This window comes from Chrysochloris asiatica, unplaced genomic scaffold, assembly GCF_000296735.1.
Source record: "Chrysochloris asiatica unplaced genomic scaffold, ChrAsi1.0 scaffold00068, whole genome shotgun sequence".
Classification (NCBI taxonomy): Eukaryota; Metazoa; Chordata; class Mammalia; order Afrosoricida; family Chrysochloridae; genus Chrysochloris; species Chrysochloris asiatica.
The window spans coordinates 10483857-10490759 of NW_006408586.1; positions in this window are offsets into that span (position 1 = coordinate 10483857).

The following is a 6903-nucleotide window of genomic DNA, read 5'->3' on the forward strand; positions in this document are numbered from 1 at the left end:
CATATAAAGGACTATAAATGTTATTTGTAAAGACTGAATATTATTATTATTTTTATAAAGTGTGGTAAAAGTCTGCTCCATCAAATGTTTTCTGTAATGCGGGAAACATAATGCATTAGTTGTAGTCTGAAATTATTAGAAGTGCTTCCAAAGTGTTTAAAAGGTTAAAAGAAAAGAAAAAAAAATATGAGGACTGAGAATATCTGATGTGTTCAACAAACTATTAAAAGAACTATTTGATCCTACACAATAAGTGTATGGAAAACTGTTAGCCAGCTGTTTTGTTCAGTATGGTCGTTAGAGAAGAAATCATGGCTCTTATGCAGTTTGAGCCATGTGTAGCTTTCTGATTGCATTTGTTTACCAATGGTGGAAATGGCCTTATTAAATTGTGGGCAAGAGGTGCTTTTATTGATTTTTCCTAACAGAAACTGCGAATTTTAGGAAGCATTAAATTAAAACACTGAATGAAGATATCTGGAGTTGATCTCATAACAGAGCTGGGCGCATTGACTTATTTAGACATGTGCAGGAGACAGACAATTTCCTAAAGGGCTGGATGCAATTTATTCTTTTAGTTCTAAAACAAATTTTAATGACTTTTTTTTTTTTACTCTTAATAAAAACATGGTCATATGTCTCACTCAGAGAGGCTGAAGTTTGCATGAATGTAGCAACTGAGTCTTATATGACTGCAAAACACTCCTTAAAAAAAAAAAAAAAAAAAAAGAGCTCTAGTTAGTTATTTGCTATCATTTGTTGTTAGACTATCAACACTGTTATCAACATGGTGCTCTTCTCATGTTTCCTTTACTTCACTGCTAGGTGTGTGTTCTTCTTTTCCTAGACCAGTTGAATTTTCTGTCCTAAACCATATGGAATATGTTTTTATCTGAATTCTCATGATTGAGGACATCTGTCTCAACTCTTACATTTGCCTTCAGGAGATCTTTGCATCATTTAATAGTACAGTTAAAAGCGTGCTTGTATCATGAAGTTGACTCTACAGATTTTCTGGAGATTCCTTTGTTTTTGTTCTTGAAAACAAACAAACAAACATAAGAGTCTATATATTTTATTTTGCTTGCCTTCCTTTTTTTTCTTTCTTTCTTTCACTCTTCCTTTCTTTTATCTGTAGATATTTACTGGATGCCAACCATGTATGAGGCATATCCCATAATATCCATAATTGTGTGTACATTGCATATTTTCAATACTATAAACATTGAATGTAAAGTTATAACTGCAATCAATATTTCCATTCAATTTCCTTTTTTAGACTATAATTTGGGTGTCCTAAGTTACATACAAAGAGCTTTTGTAGTATAGTGGTTAAGAGTCAGTCTGCTTATCTCAAGGTCAGCAGTTTGAAACTACCAGCTGTTCCATGGGAGAAAGACGAGGCTTTCTGCTCCCATAAAGATTGACAACATAGGAAACCCTATGCAGTGTCACTATGAATTGGAAATGGCTCAACAGCACACTATACCACAACCACTAAATTAAATTCATTGGAATCCTGGTGTGCCACTGTAGGATAAGCAATGGACAACAAGGTCAGTTTGAACCACAAGGCTGGCAGTTCAAACTCACCAGTCACTCTTCAAAAGCCATATACAGAGTCACTATAAGTCAGAACTGACTTAACAGCACTTAATAACAACAGCATGAACAAGTTACATACATAACTTTTACATAAATGAGGAAGCTTTGAAAATTAGTGGAAAAAATCATTATTTTTGGATTCCATTTATCTATGAGCTAAATAGTAATGATTTATGTAAAATCATTGAATGGTTTACATAATTTTTATAATTGTATAACTAAGAACATCCAAATTATAGTCAAATTTATTATCTTTTTATTCCATCATGCACAAACTGTAATCTTGGTGTGGTTCTGTAAGATAAGTACTGGTCTGCTAACTTCAAGTTTGGCAGTTCAAATCCACCATTCTCTCCTCAGAAACCCTATAAATGCTCTCTATGCATTCCAAGTGATTTGATGGCACTTAACAACAAAAACATCTATGAGCTTTTTGAAGCCTCTCATGTGCTATTGTAATTAATATTATTCAGATTCAGCTCTCAGGTTTCTGGAGAAATATTCTTAAATGAATCTCTCCAAAATATCCACATGCCTGATAAGATAACAACTGAAATCATACAACAATGAAAACGTACTAATTCTTTCTATCTTATACATGTTCATATTAATTTATTGATAAGAGATATCAACTGCTTTGATTTTCTGTTTTGTACATTGTTGTTATTAGTTGTCATCAAGTCAGTTCCAATTTATAGTTTGTACATTGTAAGATATTTAATCAAAATCCATTTTAATCTCTCTCAAATAAAACTAAATAGATAGGATACTAATATAATATTGAGATTCTCAAACACAGTTAGAATATACATACAACTATTAGATCAATTGCTTTCTATTGCTGTTGACAATTATTACTTCATAATTTTTAAAAGACTCCTTATCTTTTTGATTGAAAGATATATTGTAAAGTTCCTGAATGATAGAAATGTCTAAATTATTATAATATTCAGCTGTTCTTCTAAGTTAAGAAGGATGCATTGTAGAATGTCTCAGTGAAAATATATTGATAAATATATGAAATTTACTAATGTTTATTTACTCATCATAATGCATAATACTTATTCAACAAAAATACTTGTTGCAGCTATCCTCCAATTACTAAATATATTAAACATATAGAATTTGACATGGTCTTTTCCTTCCCCTGGAGAAGGTGTCAACTTGTTGACATCAAGAGAAAAAGAGGAAGATATAAAATAAGAAGGTTAAACATTTGTTTTAAAGAAAAAATTTGAGTAGTATTTATACAATAATGTTTTTTGTTAAGTGCTGTTGAATCAGTTCTTACTCATAGCAATCCTGTATAGGACTTACAGGTTGGCTGTTGGGTTTGAACTGCCAACCTTGTGGTTAGTAGTCCAGTGCTTACCCTACAGTGCCATACCAGGAATCCACATAGAATAATGTTGTTGTTGTTAAGTGCCATCAAATCAGTTCTGATCCTTAGTGACTCTGTATAGGGTTTCCAAGAAGTAGTTTATGAGTCTGAACCGCCAACCTTGTGGTTAGCAGTCCAGTGCTTATCCTACAGTGCCACACCAGAACTTCATATACAATAATAAGTATGTTTAAATTGTTATTTTTAAATGATGATGTTCATGTTCCTGGAACAAAAATACAATGTTGTGTGTAACTATTTAATAGCATCATTGAGGCACAATTTACATGCCACAAATTTATTCATAATAAGGATGTAGTTTGGCGATATGTAGTAAACTTTGACAGTTGTGCACCAATCCCTACAATTCAGTTTAGAACTTGCTGATCATCCCAGAAACTTTACTTTTACAATTTTGTAGTCAACCCCCACGCCCAACACATAACCCACTATGTTACCAGGGCTTGTTGTAGTAGTTTCCTAGCACGGCAAAAGCAATATTTCAAACTTCTTGGTTAAAACAAGAGAAATGTATACGGGAGTCTCAAAGTCTGAAATCAAGATGTCAGCAGAGACCTTTTGGGTTCTCTCTATACTTTCTGATGATAGTTGGTATTCTTGACTTAGTTGCATCAATCCCATCTTTGCCTTCTTCCTTCTGTGTCCTCTTTTTATAAGGGCAAAAATCATTGAATTAAGGGTTTATCCTAATCTGGTATGGATTCATTTTAGCTAAATTAGTTACATTATACAAAGACCTTATTTCCATATAAGGTCACATTCTGTGTTTCCAAGTAGACATAAGTTTTGAGGGGACAGTTATTTAACCCACTACAGGGGCACCATCCCTAACTCTTACACAAGAATATCATCCTTTTTTTTTTTTTTTTTTTTTTAATGAAATGAATAGAATTGTGTGGATGAAGAATGTTTTGGCATGCATTCCTGAAACACTGCTTGTCCTGATTTCCCACTATGATACTCTGCCATACAATTAAACTCCAAGTATTGAAATTTGGGGCAAGCTGCCACAGTGGTAAAGCTTTCACTAACTGAAAGGTTCCAGTCCACCAGTCACTCCAAGGAAGAAGGAAGTGGCAGTCTTATTCTGTAAATATTATAGCCATGGAAACCCTTATGGTGGTAGTTCTAATCTGTTCTTCACCATTTCCATGAATTGGAATCAACTCCACAGCAATGGATGATTTCTGTTCTTCTTTGGAGACAGGTAGTACAAAGGGTTAATGACCCAGCTACAAATCAAAAGGTTAGAGTTTATCTTGAGGAGCCAAAGACAAAAGGCCTGATGATTTACTTTCAGAAAGGCAGCAACTATAAAGCAAAGTTCTGCTCTGACATGCATGGTATTGCCGTTAGTTAGAAGTAACAGTTATTTACTGCAATTAAAAAATTTTAAACTCAAATTTAGTCTTTTATAAATTTTGATGCTAAGCCTTCTGATAAAAGTAAAGTAACTCAAATTTATTGATTACATTTTAAGTGTCAATTATTGTTATTAAGTGTCATTGAGTCGATTCAAACTTGTAGTGATGCTGCATAGGATTTCCAAGAAGTGGCTGGTGAGTTTGAAATTCTGACCTTGTGGTTCAAACCAATCTTGTGGTCCAGTGCTTTATCACACAGCACCACACCAGGACTCCTAATTGACAATCATCTCAGCAAAAGTATTCTTTATAATTATTTTGCATAAGTAGGATGTGGATGTTATTTTCTTCATTTTGTTTGTGCTTGAATTGGGTTTTATGAAAGATCAGAGAATTAACACCACTAGTAACAAGTGAGATTTAAAGCCAGGTCTTTCTAATTTCTAATCCATGTTCTTTATACAACTCTACTTTCTCAGAAAGTAGAAATACTTATTCTTTAAACCTCTATTTTTGTGGTGAATTTTCTTTCTGTTGTTGTTTGCTGGTTACCTTAAAGCCTGAAACAATGCTTAGCATATAATGGAGTTTCAATTGTTTGTGACAAGCTATTCAATCATTTCATAAGTTCTTGAACAGTCATATACCAAGCACTATGTCATTTGCCTATGATTTTAAAAAAGAATAAGAAATGGGATAAACTCCCTTTATTTTTCATTTGTTCTTAAAAATCTTTTCTCACAATATATTTCAAATCATAGGAAATATTTACTCCCAAATAAAAGAATAAATCACCTTTCAACTGAAGAAGTCATTTTTGCTGAACTTAGTCTCTGCCTTCACTAAAGCAAAAGTGAACACTGTTTGCTATGCCAGTAAGATAACTTGTGTTTGATACATAGATTTTGTTTTCTTTAGCGGTGGTGTAGAAAAAAACTAACAAGTGAGTTAATTATATCATACCTTTCAATATTCAATTATTTAAAATGAGAAAAAACAAATGCACTTATAATGCATTAAACTATTCTGAAACTAGACAAGGAAGTAATGATTTTAGAATAAAATTTCAATATACTTTACTGGATATTTTTATCAATAAGCAATGTCTGAATGTGTTTCCATCTATAAGATTTTCACACTTTTTTTATCAGGTACTAGAAAAACACTGAATGTTAATGCCATATATTTTTTGCTTAATTAGTGTACCATGTAATTCCTTTCATATTAGAGATTTCACTCACTTAAATTCACCAGAAGTAGTGTTTTCACAATGCATGCTAATAAAAAAGATAGAGTGACAGGAAGAGAGAAAAGTGCCAGTATGTACAGAATCAAAACAAATTTTTTAAAATTTTATTTTATATATTTTCTCCTTTCAATAAAGAAAAATGTGTTTACAAAATTAAAAAAGGTATTAAAGTCTTCAATTTTAACTTAAATCAGAAATCTTATGTAATTTTTATGTGTTGGGATATGAAAGCTATATCAGTATAAAGTAAGTTTGGCTTACTAAAAATTTGCTGTCAAAAATCTATTCAGACAATGAATACTGGCAATTGAATAAACTTGTTAGTAATTAATTATATGTATTTTGAGTCTAATTTTTTTCTATAAATCTTTTAAACTTATCTTTAGGTGTTACTTTCATGCTTTTACTTTCTTCTTTTCAGGAATAATTTGCATTAGATCATGTGATTGTATTTTTGTTTGTCATTCAAACCTTTATCAGGAAATTGAAAATTTTTAAATGACCTATGTATGGAAATAATGCCAGAGATGAAGGCATAAAATAAGGGCAGGTTTCTAAATTCTTCCAAAAACAATGAAAAAGGGAAATTATTTGTGATCTTAGAAGATGGTTAAGAAAAAAGTGAAACCTGAAACTAAGGAAACAAAAGTTTAGACAAGATAATCCCAACATCAGAGAAAGCATTTGTCATTGTCAGAACTCCAAAGAGCAATAAAGCTTTTATCCATTTCATGGACCCCAGGACTCATGGTCTAGTAATTCTTATGTCACCAAACCATCTTATGATCTGTATGAAATTACAGTGTGTCACCACTCTACATCTGCAATCTTAATGTTTCCTTCCTTTGATTGCATGACAAGAAAACTTTCCAGGCAGAGCACTCCACTTCACAGAAGTCTGAGAGAACCAGCTGCTCATAATTTTGGAGTTTTATAGGGATTTTTAGTCCCAGAATCCCTGTCTGACCTGTGTCCATTTTCATAAATTTTTAGGAACAGCTTTGGCTGCCTTTGAATATTTTATGCATTAAACACACACACAAACACACACACACACACACACACACACACACACACACAAAGGCCCAAATTACCCATAAACTATACTTGCCTTCCTTGTGGCTTTTTAAATTGTTTAATGCTATGAAACTTAAAGAATGATCATTTCAAATTATAGTCACGAATTTTGAAACAAAACATTTTTAAGTGGATTAGTCATCCCCACCCAATACATTATTGTCTAGAAATCATACTTACCAAGTTGATGCTTTATTGAAATGTGT